At 41.3% G+C, this 24033-nt stretch overlaps 2 long non-coding RNA genes across 2 annotated transcripts in view; both read right to left on the reverse strand.

The window, feature by feature from the left end:
* The window catches only part of LOC138972186 (uncharacterized), a 45538-nt gene extending 22546 nt beyond the window's left edge, over positions 1 to 22992 (reverse strand). Inside the window, exon 1 of the long non-coding RNA XR_011457481.1 lies at positions 22606 to 22992. This is a non-coding gene — a long non-coding RNA (uncharacterized lncRNA). The remainder of the gene's footprint in view (positions 1 to 22605) is intronic.
* LOC138972184 (uncharacterized) lies at positions 3985 to 7473 on the reverse strand. The gene is made up of 3 exons (XR_011457480.1): positions 7067 to 7473; positions 5085 to 5139; positions 3985 to 4100 (listed from the first exon to the last, which is right to left on the reverse strand). It is a non-coding gene; the product is annotated as an uncharacterized lncRNA (long non-coding RNA).
* Positions 22993 to 24033: the final 1041 nt, after the last annotated feature.

Below are 24033 nucleotides of genomic sequence, written 5' to 3' on the forward strand. Positions count from 1 at the left end.
ATTTTTCTTGTGCCATTCATGTGAGTACTAAATATTGTGAATGCATTGGTATTCTTAGACTATCACACATGTGAGACTGCCTTTTCTTACTTTTGAGAAATGTGTGAACTCACTTTGTTTACCTCTTTGTGTTAATAAATGCAGTTTATCAGTTACCTCTGTTGGTTTCTTCTGCAAGTATGTCAAATGGCCCACACACACCCTCATGCGCACACACACACAGACACGCACAAAATCAGATCTCAAGTGTAAGTATTCTTTTTGCAGTTTTATTTTAATGCCCATAATCAGTCAAACAAATAATTATATCATCACACTTGCACCTAAGCTTAAAGTAGCAGTCCTGCATACATGTGTAATGTGTAAATGTTTCAGGTCACCATCTGTCCTGGCTTGAACATGCAATAAGAACACCTCTACACAAACACACGTACAGTCAACTGGCTAGCTGCTTCCCTGTAAGGCATATTTGTCTATGAATTAATCGATTTTCCGCAGACAGCAGCCAGGTAGTGGATCTTTAGTATATGTCCAAGCAGACGCTTGATCTTATTACAACACATCAAGGAAATATTTAAAAAAAACTGATTCCAAAATCTAACCTTCCAAAGTTCATAATCAATAAAGAAGAATGGTATGTTACTGGAACCCTTTATTTATGACTTAAGGCAATGTGCGGCAGTAAAATTACCAAACTTAAAGGTACTGAACTTGTCAAATCCAGGTGCACGGATCCCCTGGGGCTTTTAGTCATACCTCAGGCAGCTATCCGTTAAAGAACTACGAAGTTTCATTGACTTGCACCCAAAGAGTCAAGAACTGCGATTTTTTTACGAATTAATTTCGGACTCTGTCCCGGCTGGTCTTGACCTATTTTTGGATCTAAATTTAGATCAGGTAGATCACCACATCATGCACAAAAAGACACGTCACTAGCAAACTATGTCAGACATCATCATGAGTTTGTGTAAAACAAAATGGATGCCGGAATCACTCATTTGAATCGAACTCAGACCAAACAGTCCACGTAATAACTAGGTTAATTTATGCACTCGCGTGAACAAGAAACTGTCGAGCTTCACAGATGTCGTCGTTGGGTAGTTTTGGGTTTGTTTTACTACCATAGGAGGATTTTTGAACTGTAAATGCACTCAGCTGCAACAAAAACGCAAAACTAAGGCTGTGAGCTGCATTGTGCCTTTAAACTTGAAGAATAGTCAAGGAATAACTTGGTTTTCTGGTTAATTCTTGAAGTGACTTATTAAAATGAATGAAAACATTGTGGATGGATATAGACTGCTGTTGCTATGGAATCTAGCATTAACAGCGCCATATGGGATTTCTAGAAAACAGTTTTACAGCAACATCATACATCAGAAATTCATAATATTTAAGGATACACATGTATTATATCTACAATCATAAAGAACGTGTTTTTTGTTAAAAACTACAGTTGAATTTAAATTAATTATTGTAATGAATATGCAGTAAGAAATTCGTTCATCCTCATGACAAAAGATATCAAAATTCAACTGTAGTCTGTTGTCAAAAATCGTTCTATATGATTGTAGATTGATACATGTGTATCTTTGTGCCAAATATTAGGAATTTCTGATGTATGATGTCGCTGTTAAACAGTTTCCTAGAAATCCAATGTAACGACTGTTTCCAACGGCACTCTACGTCGATCAGTATTCACAATTCTCCGAAAGCGGCGTATGGCTGCCTAAATGGCGGGGTAAAAAGGATCATACACGTAAAAATCCACTCGTGCAAAAACACGAGTGTACATGGGAGTTTCAGCCCACGAACGCAGAAGAAGTATTCACAATTGTTTTATTTATTTTTATGCAGAAAACCAGGTTATTCCATGTATTTTCCGAATTCAATTTTACTGCCGCACATTTCCTTAAAGGCACAGTGCAGCTCACAGCCTTTGCGTTTTTGTTGCAGCTGAGTGCATTTACAGTTCAAAAATCCTCCTATGGTAGTAAAACAAACCCAAAACTACCCAACGACGACATCTGTGAAGCTCGACAGGAGTGCATAAATTAACCTAGTTATTGCGTGGTGTTTGGTCGGAGTTCGATTCAACTGAGTGATTCCGGCATCCATTTTGTTTTACACAAACTCATGATGACGTCTGACATAGTTTGCTAGTGACGTGTCTTTTTGTGCATGATGTGGTGATCTACCTGATCTAAATTTAGATCCAAAAATAGGTCAAGACCAGCCGGGTCTGAGTACGAAATTAATTCGTAAAAAAATCGCAGTTCTTGACTCTTTGGGTGCAAGTCAATGAAACTTGGTAGTTCTTCTAACGGATAGCTGCCTGAGGTATGACTAAAAGCCCCAGGGGCTCTGTGCACCTGGATTTGACAAGTTCAGTACCTTTAAGAAAAAGTAAGATTTACTGAACTTTGACCCAGCAGTTTTTGTAAGTGGACAGGCCTTAGTTTTATTTCGGTGGCATAATTCAATGCGCTTCGTCAAAATGTCTTGAACTGAAAACAAAAGCAGACGCAAGACTTATGGTCAGTTGGAGTTGTCTCCCGTACTCCTAACTTGAATGTGCTGCAGACAGGTGTACCCAAACAGCTCATATCACAAACGGTTTGGAATTCCCAAAAACGCAAGATCCGCACTGCACAACTTCAGTTCAGCGCTCGGTCTCTTTTTGAAAATGTGTATCTTGAGAGAAAAATATAGAATATTGCACCGTCCAAAGGAATGGAGTTCTTATGGGACAATGACAGCGCTCAGTTCAAAACGATAGGACAACTTTTTAAATGAGGCAGGGCCGGACTACCGGGGGGGGGTTGTTATGGGGGTTGCGCACCCCCCCCCCCCCTAGCCTAAACATGTACCTCACTTATTTAAAACATTTTTTATGATTGTTTATTTTATGCCGTTTCATGCAAGGAGCGACCATTTTCCTATCTCAGAATATGACCTACCCATCAGCTTCAGGGGGCTTCGCCCCCTGACCCCCACAATATAGGGGCTCTGCCCCTTGACCCCGCCAAGGGGAACATCCCCCTGGACCACCACTGGCAACCCCCCCCCCCCCCTCCTCTTAGCCTAGTCCGGCCCTGTGAGGCGTAGCGGGCCTTTAAAACATTGACAACAAGAAGGGCAAAGCCCATACGACTCACATGCTTTACACATTTTTCCTACCAAAATACATGTGACCTTGACCCAAGGTCAAGGTCATCCAAGGTCATGCAACACAAAGCTGTTAATTCAAGACATAGAAAGTACAATGGTGCTTATTGGCTCTTTCTACCATGAGATATGGTCACTTTTAGTGGTTCACTACCTTATTTTGGTCACATTTCATAAGGGTCAAAGTGACCTTGACCTTGATCATATGTGACCAAATGTGTCTCATGATGAAAGCATAACATGTGCCCCACATAATTTTTAAGTTTGAAACAGTTATCTTCCGTAGTTCAGGGTCAAGGTCACTTCAAAATATGTATACAATCCAACTTTGAAGAGCTCCTGTGACCTTGACCTTGAAGCAAGGTAAACCAAACTGGTATCAAAAGATGGGGCTTACTTTGCCCTATATATCATATATAGGTGAGGTATTGAATCTCAAAAACTTCAGAAAAAATGTGAAAAATGTGAAAAATAGCTGTTTTTTAGGCAACATTTATGGCCCCTGCGACCTTGACCTTGAAGAAAGGTCAAGATGCTATGTATGTTTTTTGGGGCCTTGTCATCATACACCATCTTGCCAAATTTGGTACTGATAGACTGAATAGTGTCCAAGAAATATCCAACGTTAAAGTTTTCCGGACGGACGGACGGACGTCCGGACGGACGTCCGGACGGACGGACGGACGGACGACTCGGGTGAGTACATAGACTCACTTTTGCTTCGCATGTGAGTCAAAAATGTACAATAGCAACAAGTTGTAATGCTCAATACAACCAATACTGAGTGGACATTTACAATACTGGGAAACAGTTCTCTTTGTCCGGTGATCCTCTGCGGCTGTTGCTGTAGTTTCCCCATCGATCATAGCTGGACTTGGATAGCACTGCTTTTCATCCACATTCACTGGCCAGGTCTTCGTCATCTTCAGTCACTACTGACAAATGAATGAGAAAGGAACGGATCTTAAACACAACGACAAGAACAAGTCTAAGTATGAGTATAAAGGAATAAGTTGTGTACTGTTTGTAACTGACACACATACACACACTAAACCCACATAAATGCCAAGAGCTTAAACATTCTTTTTCCCTGGTAGACAAGTTCAAATAAAATCCCCCGACTCCCCCCCCCCCCCCCCCCCCCCCTACTGCGTCTGATTTTTGTTGGAACCCCAAAGACAGTGATTAAGTGGATTTCCATTATAGTCAAGGCTGTTTTCAATGTAACTTGTAAGCTACAGAACATGTAGTGATGTACACACATACAACTTTAACTTGTCTACATTGTATACATGTCTGTCACCATATTTGAATACATTCAGTTCACTAATTCAGTCAAAATTTCACTGAATGTAAAACGACATATTATTCTAGAAAGATATCAATGCCACTGTCCTACATTATCATAGGAATCATGTGTGTCAAGTTCTATTATTATTTTCCTTTTAAAGTTTTACGCTCTCTGTGCTCTACACACATGCATAATATACATACTCAAAAAAGGAAAATATTAATAGAACTTGACACACAGTTTCATTGAGATAATTATATCCTGACAGTGACAGTGTTTACTGCAATGCATTTTTTTTTTAATCAAACATACACACTGAAAGTCATGCGCTTCTAGTATATTAGTAATGGTTCCAATACGGGAGGAAGTGATCACCATACTGGTGAAATAAGGCTAAGAGCTTGCGGTTTGGAGTCTAAGTCAGTAGGTGTTCATTATTTTATTATTATCCCTGAACCTGAATTATAAAAAAAAAACACCACTCTCACAGTCTTGCTCACAGTCACACACGCACACCTCCACATGAGTTATTCTGACCAGAACTTGAGAATGAGAGAGAGGGGAAGGAAAAAACACACTGTATGTCATAACACTGACACTGACAGTTGTACATAATAAAACCTTTTACCTGATTCGTCGCTGGCCATGCAGCAATCGGTTGGCTTTTTCAGCTGAGAGGAGACCTGCAATAAAATAATAGATGAAGTACCAATCATGGGAACATCACTTTCAAAATGGTGAGTACTAGCAGAGCAGTAGAACCATTGATTGCCTTTCAAAGAAACGCACTGTAACCAGCCAGCCTGGGTAAGTCAGCAATTTGATTCTTGAACTAGCCTCCAACCTGCTTGCAATTATATTCCGAGAAGGTTATCTATTTTTAATTCTAGCATTAAAAGATTTGACCAGCACTAGCTTTGATTTTTTATTCACTGTGTGTCTTGGAAGTTGGATTCAATCTTAAAGAAAAGAATGTTTAAAATATTATGACTCATGCATCTCGAATTGGGTCAAAAAGAGGTTGCAAAAACGTAGCAGTGGTACTCTTCTTCTTCTTCACATTAATGAGGAAATCCCTGTACAGGGCAACTATCTTCGTACCGGATGTAAGGCAAGGATACATACATATGTTCTGCGCGTTCTTAGAATCCGGTTTCATTCTAGAATGGACCGGGTCCAGGTTGGAATTCTAACCCTGCGCAAGTACAGGGGTGCCATTCTAGAATGAAACCCTTGTTGCTGGTCCATTCTAGAATCGGCCCTGCGCAAGGTTGGAATTTGGGTCCAAGTTGGAATAGTCATTTCAGTTAGACTATCACACAGCCAAAGCCACAAATGTGGATTTTCTGTTTGTTTTTGTTTTTTGTGTGTTTAGTTGGGGTTTTTTTCCGGGTTTTTTACACTTTACTCAAAGACATCGTGAATTGGGATTGTGATGTTCTGAAAGTGATTACGATTTTGAGAGACACTCAGCACTGATCGCTACGAACGGAAATTTCCGGACTGACAGTGTTTTGACGATCTCGCTTGTAACTGGATTTTCTGTTTGTTTTTGTTTTTTGTGTGTTTGGTTGGGTTTTTTTTCGGGTTTTTTACACTTTACTCAAAGACATCGTGAATTGGGATTGTGATGTGATGTTCTGAAAGTGATTACGATTTTGAGAGACACTCAGCACTGATCGCTACGAACGGAAATTTCCGGACTGACTTAATCTTATTCATATACATGAAGAGTTTGAAACGTGGGCATATCACAGTTTGGAAGGTAGGGATTCTGATAGATTAAATAAAAACTGTCAAACTTTTAGGCATGGAATTCCCCTTTGAGAGTATTTGTTGTGGTAGTACTACTACTATGAATTGCTTTCAATGTTTTTCCCATAATATTATAAAACCAGACAAAAGTTGTTGTTGATTTCTGTTTTTGTTAATGTCAACTTTTTTTTAAACCTGTGACAACAGCTCTATAACTCACTCTGTCCTTCTGTTGGTCTGTCTGTCGGTTAGTCGGTCTGACCGTCTGTCTGTCTGTCTGTCTGTCTGTGAAAAAAATTGTCAAAAAACCAGACATTTCCGAGAGGGAGACAGCGCTGACATTGCAAGCGGCCGCAACCGGCTCTCATCACAAAAACAACTGCCCTGCAAACAATACCGCCCTGGTAGTCCCCCTTGCTATGGTCTGCCTTTGTTTATTGCGTACTCAGGAGTGTCAACTTTCTTGACATGACATGACATCGCAAGATCGCCAAAGGATTTTTTTCAGGGGTAGACAAATCAGCCCCATCTTATCAAAGGGAAGGTGCAGGTGGAGATAATTCAAGGGAAGACAACTCTGTCTTACCTACAAACATTACGGCCCCCTTTATTCAAGGGTTTCATTCTAGAATGGCACCCCTGTACTTGCGCAGGGTTAGAATTCCAACCTGGACCCGGTCCATTCTAGAATGAAACCGGATTCTAAGTTCGCGCAGAACACATACACGTACAGGTACATGCATCCAATGTTGTTGTCAGAGACTGACTGTCAGTGACAGTGAGCGGAGTGACACATGTTGCAACACATACTCGCAAAGACCCACTCTAAGTATAAAACGAAACATGGAAACCTACCTCTGGTTAATATGCAATGGTTCGCCCGTCCCAATTCTCTCGCATTAGCAAACATCATTGGAGATTCTTTCCGAATTGATCACCTTCGCTCCTTGCCTTGGACTGCCATTTTGTAACTTGACTAAAAACCGAAACGCTATAGGTCTGACAAACCACGCTCAACGTCCAAAATAACTTGAGGAGGAAAAAAAAAGAGCCCACAATCTTTTTTGGGGCAAAAACGTTGTTTTGAAATCTCCGAAGCTGCTTGCAAAGTCAAAGATGACGCAGAGATCTGTACAGTATCTCCCTGGATGACGCAAGGATAGTGTTCGACTCGGCTCTTTGACTTGGTAAACATCGGAACTTCCGATTACGTTCGTAGTTACTCGGAACCAGCCTTCGGGATTGGAAGCCCGCAACTGACGTGTGAAAAAAAATTTTGCGGCCCGAAACCATGAACTAGCACTCCAAGAATGGGAGAAGCAGCCCTACACAAGGATTCCGGATCTACTTGGGATGGGAACACCTTAGCCCCCCCCCCCCCCCCAAAAAAAAAAAAAAATTGCTCTCAGATTGACTTTAACAAAAAACATCAAATGAAAAACAAGCAAAGCGCCGAATCGAAACATGTTTGATTTTATCCCAGCGAAGCTGGAGGTATCCCACGAACGCTATTCTGTAATCGACTTGAGAACTGTTCATGCCGATAATACATGATAAAGAAGGATTTTTTGTGCCCAAACTCAGGCTACAGTTGGGGATGGAAGTTCACCATACATTGGGAACATACTAACTAAAATACGGTGGGTGATGACCAATTCTTCAATTTTTGATCCGTCGCCACCCAGGGCAGATATGTTGGGGTGGACTTTCCGAAACTAGGGCATAATGTTCGCGCAATTAGACACGTCAAGATTTTTTTGATGTCAAAGGGTCGTGACGTCATCCCCTCTCTTAGGCTTTTCTCTCGCGCGCGTGGCGTGTGTAGTTTGCATGTTTATCCTACATACGCGAGAGAGACACCCGTGATATAATAATCGTTCAAATCACACGTGTGTATACCATGTAAATGAGGTCTTGTCAAGCAAGTCTGGCAGGAATCAGTTTATCCACTGCTTATAATGCCAAAGTCACCGAGACAAACGTCATTATAGAAAAAACAAGAAGGGCAAAGCCCATACGACTCACATGCTTGACCTTGACCTTTACATGACCTTGACCTTCAGGGTCAAGGTCAAATAACTAAACCTAGCAATGACATCATACACTAAGAACTGCTTTACACATTTTTCCTACCAAAATACATGTAAGGTCATCCAAGGTCATGCAACACAAAGCTGTTAATTCAAGACATAGGAAGTACAATGGTGCTTATTGGCTCTTTCTTCCATGAGATATGGTCACTTTTAGTGGTTCACTACCTTATTTTGGTCACATTTCATAAGGGTCAAAGTGACCTTGACCTTGATCATATGTGACCAAATGTGTCTCATGATCAAAGCATAACATGTGCCCCACATAATTTTTAAGTTTGAAACAGTTATCTTCCATAGTTCAGGGTCAAGGTCACTTCAAAATATGTATACGATCCAACTTTGAAGAGCTCCTGTGACCTTGACCTTGAAGCAAGGTAAACCAAACTGGTATCAAAAGATGGGGCTTACTTTGCCCTATATATCATATATAGGTGAGGTATTCAATCTCAAAAACTTCAGAGAAAATGGGAAAAATGTGAAAAATAGCTGTTTTTTAGACAACATTTATGGCCCCTGCGACCTTGACCTTGAAGCAAGGTCAAGATGCTATGTATGTTTTTTGGGGCCTTGTCATCATACACCATCTTGCCAAATTTGGTACTGATAGACTGAATAGTGTCCAAGAAATATCCAACGTTAAAGTTTTCCGGACGGACGGACGTCCGGACGGACGGACGGACGGACGGACGACTCGGGTGAGTACATAGACTCACTTTTGCTTCGCATGTGAGCCAAAAAATGCGCTCGCTAATTACCCTCAATGATTTTTAGAACTAACACGTCACGCCACACTTTCAGAGTGACGTTTCTTTGCTTTGACGTAATATATTCCACGAGGCTTTAGAAGAGGTTCCAAAACAGGCGTCTTTAATCAAGGCGTCTGAGGTTATCTCGGATGATTTTGAAGCTAGAGCTTTGATATTATGCACACTTCTAGGGTTTGATAATCTACCGGCTTGACGTACGTTTGATTGACCCTCGTCAAGTTTTGGGGTAATATGGGGTCATGTTCGATTGATAATAACTTAACATTGACGTTATTTTAAGCGTTTTTGAAACTAGAGCTTTGAAACTTTGATCACTTCAAGGGTTTGTTAATTTGCCAACATGACCATCACATTTTGGGGTCACAGTGGGGTCATGTTCGTAAAAAACTTTTCGTTAATATTTTTTTTAGTTTTGTTGGAAGCAAACATCTCCAAATTGTACAAAGTGTAGGTGTTGATAATCTGCAGACATGACCAACATTTCAGAATCACTCACAGCATGAAAATGTTTGCTGGAGAAGATTTTCACCCCTGAAATATTCACTGAGCTATCAATAACAATAATACGTCTTGGGGTCATAAAGGTATGATGTCATTGTTTTGGTTTTCTTAAGTCTTGGCTAGACTGTTGGTGATGACATCATGTTATGATGTCATAGTTTCAGAAATGAGGTCATGCAAAGGGCTTAGTACACATAGTTTGTCTGGGCGAGCCAAAACTGAATTTGGTCAAGAAAGTCAGTAATTATTATGATTCTTATATTATTTTTGTTTAAATCTCTTTTTTTTCAAAATTTGATGTAATCAATGGGTAGTTAATGTGATCTTATTGTGTCTATTTTGGAAGATTATGTTACAGGACGAGACTTACTTGCTCAAAACAACTTTAAGCAAAAGAAATAATATGTCTATAGAGGTTTTTTTCCCCGAGGCGGAAATACATCAGAAGCTGTGGGGCATGTTGAGCCCCAGAAGAAGGAACATGGATCATGTCAACTTACGACACATGAACTACCCTAGAGCTTAATAATGTATGCACAGCGTCTTTTTCGGGGTTTCTGCAATATATGGTTTTATTGTGATTGCCAGTCGTTCATTCCACTTCCACTGTGAATGTCTGTGCAGATCTAAAGATATGTACAAGAGCAGCTTAAAGGCACGCTCAGCTTCACATAAACCATCAGTTTCTGGTCACAGACACTGTCAGGCTTTTACACACAATACAAACACCCTTTCATTTAAACACTCACCGCTTGAGAACATCCTAGGTGCCATCCGTAAAGAGCGAGCATTTTTCAACGAATTTATTTTAATCGGACGCCTCGGTTTGGCGCTGGACCTTACTTTAAAAATCTAAATGATAAATTGTCAGCGTGTTACACAAACATTCTTAAATCATGCAAGAAGGGCAAAGCCCATACGCCTCACATGCTTGACCTTGACATGACCTTGACCTTCAAAAATAACTAAACCTAGCAATGACATCATACACTAAGAACTGCTTTACACATTTTTCCTACCAAAATACATGTGACCTTGACCCAAGGTCAAGGTCATCCAAGGTCATGCAACACAAAGCTGTTAATTCAAGACATAGGAAGTACAATGGTGCTTATTGGCTCTTTCTACCATGAGATATGGTCAGATTTAGTGGTTCACTACCTTATTTTGGTCACATTTCATAAGGGTCAAAGTGACCTTGACCTTGATCATATGTGACCAAATGTGTCTCATGATAAAAGCATAACATGTGCCCCACATAATTTTTAAGTTTGAAACAGTTATCTTCCATAGTTCAGGGTCAAGGTCACTTCAAAATATGTATACAATCCAACTTTGAAGAGCTCCTGTGACCTTGACCTTGAAGCAAGGTAAACCAAACTGGTATCAAAAGATGGGGCTTACTTTGACCTATATATCATATATAGGTGAGGTATTCAATCTCAAAAACTTCAGAGAAAATAAGAAAAATGTGAAAAATAGCTGTTTTTTAGACAACATTTATGGCCCCTGCGACCTTGACCTTGAAGCAAGATCAAGATACTATGTATGTTTTTTGGGGCCTTGTCATCATACACCATCTTGCCAAATTTGGTACTGATAGACTGAATAGTGTCCAAGAAATATCCAACGTTAAAGTTTTCCGGACGGCCGGACGGCCGGCCGGACGGACGGACGGACGGACGGACGGACGGACGACTCGGGTGAGTACATAGACTCACTTTTGCTTCGCATGTGAGTCAAAAATGATTCTTTTTTCATCAAGACAGGATCAGTACAGTTCGAAGTTTTGAAAGTTTGAAAAAAGGGAGCCAGGAAGCAGGTCAGGCAATGTTGTGATTCGCAAGCAGACGAATTTTCTGCAAAGCGCTTGCTTCTTTGAAGCCAACCACCGCCGATAAGTTCGTGTGACTCGCAGTCGTTTGTTGCATTTTAAATTCAGAGGTACACGATAACGTGATATTGCAGATACAGCGAGTCGCATTGAAAATCACAAAGTGACGACTACATTGTGAAAAGGAAAGTTGATCACACGGGTCCACGATGGCGCAGGGGTTAGATAAACCACGAAAACTGGTGTGTGGATTACGCAAGCTAAAAATAGCCATTCAAACGAACTGTTTCATTTATTGCCATTAAATGCTATTGCAACTGCTTTCCATAAGGTTAGCACTGATTTGTTCATTAGAAGATTTAAATCGTTCTGTAAACCATTTAAGGCAGATGTGGTCTTTAAGGTAAGGAAACCACATAGATTTCGCACAAAAGTGCGTTGTTTGTGTTCGCGCTTCACACTTGAATACTAACCGATTTGCACAAAACTTGCTCGGTACATACTTTAATTATGAAGGAATGCAGGGTGCAAATTTCATTACGTTATCTGCAGAAACAATTTCATAATATCAGATGCAAATGTTGTGGTGCAAACGTTAATGGTTACACACATGGGATAATAATAATAATAATAATGCAAACTTTTATAGCGCTATTCTAGAAAAATGTCTACTCTTAGCGCTTTACAATACATACATCGACCAAGCATACTATACACGCACAGGCAAAGAAACCGACCAAACATAACCAACAAACTATACATGCACAGGCAAAGAAAGCGACCAAACATACAATACACGCACAGGCAAGATAACGACCAAACATAAACAAACATACTATGACCAAACATAACCAACATACTATACGCGCGCAGGCAAAGAGAACAATCAGCACATGTAATAATTACTGACAACTAATAATGCAGGCATACAATGACAGTCCAATACACAGCCTAAGCACAAGAACCACAGTAGGCTTCTACATAAAAACGTGTCAACGGTACTATTTACACACACACACACAGTGCTGACACAAAGCGCAGAAAATATATATACACGTTATTTTAGGCGCTAGGTAGGGGGTGAGGTGGGGCGGGATGGGGTGGGTGGGGAGATGCTGGGGGGGAAATCACTTGCGCTGAAAGAGGTGTGTTTTGAGATTTGTCTTGAATGTAGTGAGAGAATCTGTGTGTCTGAGAGGCAGTGGTAATCTATTCCAGGTCACAGGGGCTTGATAGGCGAAGGACCTCTCGCCACATGTCTTTGTTTGCACTGTGGGGAGTCGGACGAGTCGAGTGTCGGCGGCGGAGCGAAGCTGACGAGAAGGGGTGTAGAGATTGAGGAGTTCTGACAAGTATTCTGGGGCAGAACCAGAAACGACGGCAAAAGAAAGAGAGGAGAGTTTGTATTCGATCCTTTTAGTGATTGGCAGCCAGTGTAGAGAGTGAAGAAGGGGTGTGGCGTGTTCATACTTGGAAGATTTGAAGACCAGGCGGGCAGCGTTATTTTGGATCCTTTGAAGTCTATCTAAAAGGTACTTAGGGAGACCGGCCAGAAGAGAATTACAATAATCTATCTTTGAGAGGACTAAAGAACACACTAACGTTTTGGTTGCATCAGCGGTGAGGTAGTGACGGACTGAACTAATCTTGCGCAGCTCTAGATAGGCGGACTTGCAGATGTTAGAGATGTGTTTTTGGAAAGAGAGAGTTGGATCGAGAGTGACGCCAAGGCTGCGGACAGACGGAGAGAAAGAGATAGGTAGTTCGTTGACAGTGAGAGAGGCAGGAAGAGAAGGGTGATTGAGAAATTTCTTGGGACAGGCCAGCATAACTTCGGTTTTGTCACTATTTAACTGGAGTTTGTTTAAAGACATCCAAACACTGAGGTCCGCAATGCAATCCTGTGTCCGAGATACCAGATCGTCAACTTCAGCAAAAACAAATCTGGCTGAAGTGTTGACTCCGCTGTGTTTAGTTCCTCCAGCTTTCTGACAAATGCACAAACAAGTTGTTTTTGACCAGCCCAAACAAGTACCAAATAGAAAAACTTTAACAAAAATAACAACTTTCTTCAGAATTCTTATTCAGAGGAACACAATTTAAAACAATACACAACAAAAATTCGTGCCAAATTTTATGACAATCGGATCAACAGTTTCGAAAATATTCATGTAACCGCGCTTAAAGTTGAACGTAAGTTGTGGATGGTGTATTTTCAGTGACAGGAAGCATATCGTCATGGCACAACACTGTGACGTGTCTCAGATCCTTATCACCTGTCTTGAGCTGGTCAGCAGCTTGCTTAAAAATAGCAACAGCAACAAGCAACTTTTTTGTGTTTCTTTGTTATTTTCTTCTTATGATTTGTCCAACTTTTTGTATTGGGAGGTGGCGGCATGTATTGTATTCATCTGTGTTGTGTTTTCCGAGAGAAAAAGAGCAATACGTAAACTTGACGCCGCGAACACTTTTTAGACGTAATTAAACAACATCTGATTTTCTTAAACACCACAATAAAAACAAGATTGTCAATGCTTTAAATGCTTGACCCACCAGTTTCGACCGTTGGAGTAGACAAGAAAAATACAAAAGATTATTGAGTCTGCTGTTTTTATCGTTTCCCTTCCTGGGAAATGTTTCGCGGAGTGGACAGAAAAATAAGTCTAGAGTGGCTAGAGAATCGCGATACATTGTTGATGCATCGGACTGGGAGGGATAAGAAGAAACAAAATATTCATCTTGGGCGGGAAGTGAGGTCTGAAGAGGTTGATTTAGGTGTTCTTTGATTTCTTGACAAAGAACGGGTAGAAGGACGTGTCAGGAGCAAAGATCTTTTGAAGTTATAAACTTGTCAACAGACACTAAAGCAACAAAACTATCTTCGTGATTAGCTAGCTGAATTCCGTGTGTGTGTGTGTGTGTGTGTGTGTGTGTGTGTGTGTGTGTGTGTGTGTGTGTGTATGCGTTGTATGTGCGTGCGTGCGTTTGTGTGTGTGTGTGCGTGTGTTTGTGTGTGTGTGTGTGTGTGTGTGTGTGTGTGTGTGTGTGTGTGTGTGTGTGTGTGTGTGTGTAAGATAGAGAGTGATCGCGAGAGAGAAAAGTTGTGTGCAGTAACGCATACCTGGAACACTTCTATGCGACATAACCAAAATATCGTTATTCTAGCAAAGGAACAGCTCCTTTGGGCAAAATTGGTGCATGGGGGGAGGGGGGGGGCGTACACAAGGTAGTTTACTGTACTGTCACATGGTGGACGGTGTACTCTCCAACAAAATTCTGTTAACTTTCAGAAACATTGAAAGAATGGAATGCGGTATGCTGAGCTGCCTGGGACTACAGGAAATGTTGCGTGCTGTGTTAGCATTGACCTCAACACATTGTGCGAGAGGAAAGCAGTGGTGAAGTTTAAGGCTATTCTGGTTGACCCTTTATATTTTCCCGGCCTTCATATGAAGATGGTATTCTGTAGGACAAGTGGGTTCTTTCATCGCCGGTACCACTATGTTAGGCCAACAAAAAAAAATTGTCTGTTTAGGGTAACCCGACCGACCCTATCGATTTGGCGCCGACCCAAAAACTTTTTTTTGATTTCAAAAAAAAAAAAAGAAAAAAAAAGAGGTAAACATGCTAAAAAGAGACATTTGGCGTTTCTTTCTCTCCCTTTCTCTCTGTTTTATTTATACGTTAGTTTTGAAACATGTATTCATCAAATACAAGAAGTGAATGTTCAGCCAACATAGCATTTACACACACACACACACACACACACACACACACAAAAAAAAAACCACACCTACCTACCTACCGACCCTACTTTTTTTGGTCATGTTACCCTAAACAGACAATTTTTTTTTGTTGGCCTTATCTGTGTCGGTGCACGGTTATGTGAGTGTACGTTTGTACACATGTGTGCTTACGTATTGGTTTGTTTCTGTGAACAGCTTCACCCAGAATGCTCATAATGCCCATATGTTAGTCTGAGCTTGTTTGACTATAGATCGATGATCTGTCCTATGAAACGCATGTGTTGTTGAAAATACAACCTTGGCTAAATAGCTGTGTGTGCAACAGTCTTGCATATATCATATATATTTGAATGCTCAGGTGTGTGGTGTGTTTTTGTGTGTTAATGCAATCTTGCATCTCTCGCCCGTCTGGCTATGCAGAGTTGTTTGCGCGCGCGCCGGTTTATCATAAATTAGAAAGGGAAGCAAGCGGTTAAACGGACGTCAACAGAGTCGTTGAAGGGGGAGATGGATGGATGGATGGATGGATGGATGGATGGATGGATAAGATTTACAGTCCATTGAGGTTACCCTCATGGAAATTCGGGCTGCTTTCTCCCCGGGGAAAGCGAGCTGCCATACATACGGCGCTACCCATATTTTGTTTCCTGCATGCGTGTATTCATGTTTCCTGAGTGGGTTTGAGTTGCGGTTCTTGCTCATGTTTATACTCACTGAGTTACTTCCCTTGGATCTGGATCTAGATCTGGATCTGGATAACCCGCCTGGGTTGGTGGTTTGCGGGTGCGAATGCGTATACGCACGGTTCAGTGTGCTTTCGCGAAAGGGTGTGTCATATGCACGGCTAGAACTAAGATACTTCTTGATTTCAGTAAATAGTTTCATTACATGTCAACTAGTTCGTTTTTAAATGATTTTTTAGAGATCGCCAAATGGTATTGTGTGAATAACATCATTCGATCGATTGTACGCACGGCGCCGTGCTTCTAGTAGCTCAGTCCATTCCTTCTTTCCGGTATGGAAACAGACGTGTTTCTGGCGAAAGAATCGGCGTTTTCAACTCGCCATATCTTCATATTCATTCGGACTAGAACAACGAAATATAAATTTCTTGTAAAAAAAATCCCGAGCCTTGCGACTCTGGTAGTCATTTTCTTACGCGAAGCGGCCTTTGGTAGGTACGACAGTTTTAGTCACCCAAGTATATATCTAAAACGCTCGTGGACGAGTTTTCAATGGCGTATTTGAAGTCTGTGAATGTTGTGATTACAAATCATTTCGGGGCACCCCTCAGTCTATACGTACAGACAAACAAATTGCATGGAACGAAATTTGAGAGGCTGGACTGTAAGTTGTTGTTTTGACTTCTACAAATCTCGCAGGTCTTTTATGCAAAACAGACTCAATTTCACGCAAGTGTAGATGACGAGACTATCGAAGGAATGGAATACACTTGCCTACAGATATAATAGACAGATACTTATATCTATGACTTACCCTAGCCCATATGTTAGAATAAAGAACATACTTTGCTCTTTTGAATGATGTATGATTTGGCACTGTTCACAGGATTTTAGACCTGCCCCCGAAGTGATTTTTCCATAAACCCGTCAAAAAGCTCACTCTGTTTTGGCCGTAAAAAGCGCCCAAATGAAGTCAATTTCTAACCTGTGTCGTGTGTTCGAAGGAGTACATCTCAGCGATGCCATTGCCTTGCAACCTCAAAGAAATATATTTTAATAACCCGCTAAATGAACGTTTTTTTAGTGTGAAATAAAAGCCGGAGATTTGCTTCGTTTCTTTGCTGCGACACAAAACCAAAACCAACTATAGATCTGCGGTGACATTATGAGTTCGTTTTCGACATTGCAGTGAAGTTGCGTGGATCTTCGACGATTCCCGTTCGGTTTAATGTGGATAGAGCTTTGATTGAATGTAACTGCTTTGAAAAGTTACAACATGAGTCCTTGGGATCGATGTTTTTCGGTAAACTTCTTCGTATCCTTGACTTTACTTTTGACTTGAACAGATCCAGATCGGCTGGGGCTGTTAATCACCTACACAGATCTATATGAAGTTGACTCGACACGGCGAACCGCCGAATCCGTGCCCTCTCGTCGGTCCTACCCCCAAATCCCTTACCAGCCTCAGACCCCACCTCACCATTCTAACCTCACTGGCGCACTATGTGTGATTATCCCTTCCTCATGTGTGTGTGTGTGTGTGTGTGTGTGTGTGTGTGTTGTTTGTTGTGTGAGTGCGTGCCGGCGGGCGGGCGTGTGTGTGCCCGTGTGTCTTTGTGTCTGTGCATGTCGTCTTGAGTGCGAGAAAGCGAAGTTTTGAGAAATAGTGACAGATAAATAGTTTAAGAAAGGAATCTACTAAGTGAGAGCGGGTGTCCATTACGGCATTGCGAAGCTTTGTTTGTCTGTTTGTTTATGTGTTCGCCGTGTGTATGTGTGTCACAGTTAATATGTGTCCATTTGGTGCGTTTGGCTTCATAGTTCCTTCATACGAGTAACTTTGTTAACAGTTCATTATTCGGACACAGATTAACAAGTTATAGAATGTTCGTGTAGAACAGACACTTAGCCACAAAAAACACCTGGTTTTGAAATGAATTATTACCTCGATTCCGTTCAAAGGAGCTTTCCCCAAACACCTGTTTAACAATATCCAATTGATCTATGAAGATATGGGTCCATGCGACCCCGAGGCAGAGGATGCCTGTTTGCGGACAGGGGGAAATTGAGAAGGGGGGGAGGACCGATACTATAAACCCCAACCTGTGTACACATTGCTAACAGGAACCTGTGCACAAAATGTGTAATGTATCTCACGACAGATTATTTTTTCGGGGAGGGGGGGCGGGGCGCATTCTTATGATTAGCCTAAGTCGCTTCGCGTCCTCAATTTAGACTTTTGAATTCAAAGTACACCCCTTTTACAAAGTAACTGATTCACCCATGTGTGTCGTGTGTATGTGCGTGTGTCTGTGTGCTTGTCTGTGTGTTTGTGTGATTGTAGTGCGATTCAGAGACACCTACTGGACAGATCTTCATGAAACTCTGTCTCCAGTTGGAAATGTCCTCCCTGTTGTGGATGGTAGGAGCGGGGTTTTGGACAAGGGGGACATTTCCAACTTGAGACGAAGTTTGAGGTAACGTGATGCATTATAACTGAAATACACAATTAGTAGTGCCCCAATATGCAAGTGTGTTCGTATCATCAACTGATAAAAAGTGTGTCCGTAGATTTTGGTTACGCGTCGCAGTGTTAGCTGTGTACGACCTCCCACAGTCCAATGCCGCGAATTGTTGTTACAGCCCCTGACTTTTTTATGTACGGAATCCGGTAGTCTTTTTGTTGTTGTTAAATAATTATATTGCCAAACGTTATGACATTTTGGGATAATTGAACGAGTTTCAATACACATTTGCTGAGCACCTGTGTGCTAAAAGGAAATGTCGTTTGTTTTTATCAAAACTCAAAACTAATTTTCAATGTTTATTCGTGCAAACCGTCACACAAACATGCGTGCCTCTATGAGTATGCGTGTGGCTGCTTTCGTAGTTCAGGCTAGATTACAAGTCAGCTGTGTTAGGGTGCAAGCCTTTTGATAATTTACCCCACACCAAATCCCCCCCCCCACCCCCCCACACCCCGATACCTGTCAAATTCCCTCAAAATGCAAGAACAATTCCGTTACCTTAGATCATCAACAGAAAATAATCCTCCGGATCCTAAAGATCAGGACGAAAACATAGCGAAACACTTTAGATATCAGATACCGACTTTATGTAATGCGCTTCAAAATTATATTTGAGAGAGAGAAAGAGAGAGAGAGAGAGAGAGAGAGAGAGAGAGAGAGAGAGAGAGAGAGAGAGAGAGAGAGAGAGAGAGAGAAAGAGAGAGAGAGAGAGAGAGAGAGAGAGAGAGAGAGAGAGAGAGAGAGAGAGAGAGAGAGAGAGTATGCATGTATTCCAATTGTAAATAGTCAGAAATATAGTTATTGACTGTGTACTTATTCTTATCGCTATGAGGGGTTGGTTTGCTTGTGTGTGTGTGTGTGTGTGTGTGTGTGTGTGTGTGTGTGTGTGTGTGTGTGTGTGTGTGTGTGTGTGTGTGTGTGTGTTTGTGATTACTGGGGTGGGCGGGTGGTGGAGGGGGGGGGGGTGGTATTGGATCTGGGGGAGGGAAGGGGGGGGGGGGGGGGGGGGGGGGTATCGGTGCACTAAAGGCACCAAGTGTTTGGGTGTATGTGTTTGTATTGCGATTCAGAGAAAACTACTATACAGATTTTTATGAAACTCTGCACACAGTACCCACACTTCTCCCTACCGCCTGACCTACTGGGCTCCCAAATGAATGTTTTTATCAATTTTTGTCAGTCAAGATATGGGGGTGGGGGTGGTGCGGGTATAATTGTGGAGTAAGCAATAAGAAAACACCTTTTGGTTTTCTTAGGTATTGCAACGGTATATAGTGAAGTTAGCTGTGTTCAAATTTGTTTATGATCTGTCGAGCCAATTTTGTGTTACAACGTTTTTGAGTGATAATTGTATGTGTACGCTCTCGCCAATCCTGGATAATTTTCGGCATGCACATTGATAAGTACCGTATTATAATAAAGTGATACTCTCCATTCTTTTATCTACACAAAGTAATGTTTTATTTATCTTTTCTAAAGATAAAAATGTCAGTTAGGATGACGTTACGAATTACAGTGTTTTCTGTAAGGTCATATGTGTCCACCCGGTACCCCCCAAAACTGACAAAACTCTTATAAAAAAAAATGAATAAGAAAACAAAGTTTTTTGTCTGTCTGCAGTTGTGGACATATAGCTTAGAGAAACATGTGCTCAAAATGTGTAATGGATTTCACGTGCGACTTTTTGTTCTTTCTTGTGTTGAGGTGGGGGGGGGGGTGGGGGGGGTGGGCGTATGCCCCTTGATCAGTCTCGGGCGCTCTGCGACCTCGATTTACACTCTTGAATTCTAAAAACACCCCCCTTACAAACTAACTGATCTACCCTGGTGTATATATATATATATATATGTGTGTGTGTGTGTGTGTGTGTGTGTGTGTGTGTGTCTCTGTGTGTGTGTGTGTGGTGTGCGATTCATAGAAATTTACTGGATAGATCTTCATGAAACTTTGCACACAAATGTTCCGACCCCCAACCCTTCACCCTGATTCAAACTCATGTATCACAAGTCCAGCGCTCTACCAACTGACCAACAGCACTCCCAAATTATTTCTTTTTTTATCATTTTTGTCAGTCAAGATATGGGGGTGGGGTTGGTACGGGAATAATTGTGAAGCAGACAATACGACAACAACTTATTTTGTTTACAGGTATTGTATCTGTATACAGTGAACTTAGCTGTGTTCAAGTTTAGTTATGTTCTGACGAGCGAATTTTTTTTAAATACGTTTTTACTACTAAAGGAGTGATATTTTTATGTGTACGCCCTCGAGAAACCTCGATCATTTTCTGAAAATGCACGTTGATAAGTACCGTTTTATGATAAAGTTATACTCTCCATTCATTTATCTACACAAACTAATGTTTCATTTATTATTTGTAGAGCTAAATATGTCAGTTGGGATCATGTTAAGAATCGCAGTGTTTTTCGCAAAATCGTACTTGACAACCCCCAGTAAAAAAATTCTAAAAAAAAGTTAATACGTCAACCTCTTTTTTTTCTTTGCACAGATGTGTCCATATTGCTTAGAGGAACCTGTGCACAAAATGTGTAATGTTTCTTTCACGCGATTTGAACACACAAGTAACCCCTTAAGAATCGCAGTGTTTTTCGCAAAATCGTACTTGACAACCCCCGGTAAAAAAATTCTAAAAAAAAATTAATACGTCGACCCCCTTTTTTCTTTGCACAGATGTGTCCATATTGCTTAGAGGAACCTGTGCACAAAATGTGTAATGTTTCTCACACGCGAATTTTTTTTAAATACGTTTTTACTACTAAAGGAGTGATAATTTTATGTGTACGCCCTCGATAAACCTCGATCATTTTCTGAAAATGCACGTTGATAAGTACCGTTTTATGATAAAGTTATACTCTCCATTCATTTATATACACAAACTAATGTCTCATTTATTATTTGTAGAGCTAAATATGTCAGTTGGGATCATGTTAAAAATCGCAGTGTTTTTCGCAAAATCGTACTTGACAACCCCCAGTAAAAAAATTCTAAAAAAAAAAGTTAATACGTCGACCCCCTTTTTTCTTTGCACAGATGTGTCCATATTGCTTAGAGGAACCTGTGCACAAAATGTGTAATGTTTCTGACGAGCGATTTGAACACACAAGTAACCCCTTAATACCGTGTGAGATGGAATTTTTTTTTACTTTATTCCAAGTCCCACGGGTATTTGATGGACATTTTTATCTATGTCTATACAATTTTGCCAGGAAAGACCCTTTTGTCAATCGTGGGATCTTTAACGTGCACACCCCAATGTAGTGTACACGAAGGGACCTCGGTTTTTCGTCTCATCCGAAAGACTAGCACTTGAACCCACCACCTAGGTTAGGAAAGGGGGGAGAAAATTGCGGCCTGACCCAGGCCTGAACACGCAACCTCTCGCTTCCGTCCGAGCGCAAGTGCGTTACCACTCGGCCACCCAATCCAGATTAACCCGTAGATAATATACCTGTGAATATAGCGATAGCTGTTTACAAACAAAAAGTAATATTGACACGTAGTAGAATTTACACGTAGTGATTATGACACGCGTGCCTTGTGTCAATAGCACCACATGTTTTTGTCATTTTGTGCTGATAACGCAACAAAAGTAGTGCAACTGACTTGTAGTGGTTACGGCAGTCATCACGATACTACTGCTAGGATGAATCAGGAATGTTACTGGACGAGCTCTCTGCATTCAAATTGCTCGGTTTAAAAAAAATGTCTTCCTTATCATTCCCATTTCAAAGAAAAACAGTCCTAACAGAGTATTTTCAAACAAAATCGGGTTAAGATCTGCTCTGCTTATTCGCCTTCTGTGGCCTTGAATTGGCTTAAGATTTTGTCTTCGACTGCGTAACTTCAACAGATGTATGTACAGCTAATACCCTGCTGCATCTGCAACTTTATAACTTTATGACAAAATGCACTTCATGGAGGTAGTTCTGAAGATCAAAGAATAGGATGAATACATTGCACTTTAAAAAAAAGTTAACATAGTCTGTCTACGAGAGGAAAGATTGAGCTGAACATTTTCTTAAAGATGAAACCCCTTCTGCTTCACTAAATAAATACAGAATACAGTCGTAACATAAAAATCAAAAAGTCGTTGTTCGCGAAAATATGACCTGATCTCAAACGTAGTCACATGTAGACAGTACATAAGAGCACACATATGTTACATAATCTGCTGAACAAAATGTGTTAACTAACGAAAAGTAAAAGCAAATACAAACTTACCCAAAACAGCCTTGTTTTCACAGCCGCCATTACTGCTGTAGGTGAGTGGTTGAATTAGCCCTGCGCTACAAGGTACATTGCAGTCCCAGGAGCCAGATGAATCGGCCGTCACCTCAAACGTGTAGTTGTAGTTGTAGTGAGTCGTGTTTTCACTATCGCACGAGCAGTCAAGTGACGAAGAAAGGCAAGAGCCTAATACATCTGCGAGAGCGCACTTTGGGACGTATGTACCACCGTTTGGGCTTCTGCGAAATTCTACAAAACGATCTGTACTTGTTTTGCATTGTGTGGGATACGCCGTCTTCAAGACAGAACACTTAAAAGAAACTGTATTTCCTCGCACCCATTGATAATCTGGACATTCCATGTAGACATCAGTTGCTCCAAGTGCTGAAGGGACTGAAAAAGCAACATTAATGGTTAATATGTCTGCTACTCGATCAATCTTGTATATAATTTATTCAAAAACGCAAACACACCGACAGACAAATAGACAGCTCACAAAGACCGGCGGACAGAAGGGGAATACGAAAAATAACAGACGCACACAATCAGAAACACACACACACACGCACACACACACACACACACACACACACACACACACACACACATGCACACGCGCGAACTCACTTACACACATTATCATGCACACACATACATATATTTATTAAGGAGATTTCTATAGCGCATAACTAAAAGCACTATGCACACGTGCACACACAATTACACACACACACACACACACACACACACACACACACACACACACACACACACACACATGTATACACACACACATGCATACACACACACACACGCGCGCACTCACTCACACACATTAGCATACATGCACACACACACAAACACGTGCACACGTGCACACACACACATACACAAACACACATAAACACGCACAAGCACACATACACTCACACATACACTAACGCACACACATGCACATGCACACACACGCACACACACGCGCACACACACACACACACACAAACACACACACACACACACACACACACGCACACGAACAGACACACACTTACCACACACACACACACACACACACACATACATACTCGCACACTCACACGCGCGTGCGCGCGCATACAAATACACACAGACACACACGCACACACACACATACACACATGTATGCACACACACAAGCGTACACGCGCACTCACTCACACACATTAGCATGCACACGCATATATATACACACACACACACACATGCCCAACCACACACACAAACACATACACACACGCACACACACACCACCCTCAACACACACACATACATACTAACGCACACACGCACAAACACACACGCGCGCGCGCACACACACAAAAACGCACTTACATACACCCAGACACATACACACACACAGACACACCCAGACGCACACACATA

Source organism: Littorina saxatilis, linkage group LG8 (genome assembly GCF_037325665.1).
Source record: "Littorina saxatilis isolate snail1 linkage group LG8, US_GU_Lsax_2.0, whole genome shotgun sequence".
Taxonomy (NCBI): Eukaryota; Metazoa; Mollusca; class Gastropoda; order Littorinimorpha; family Littorinidae; genus Littorina; species Littorina saxatilis.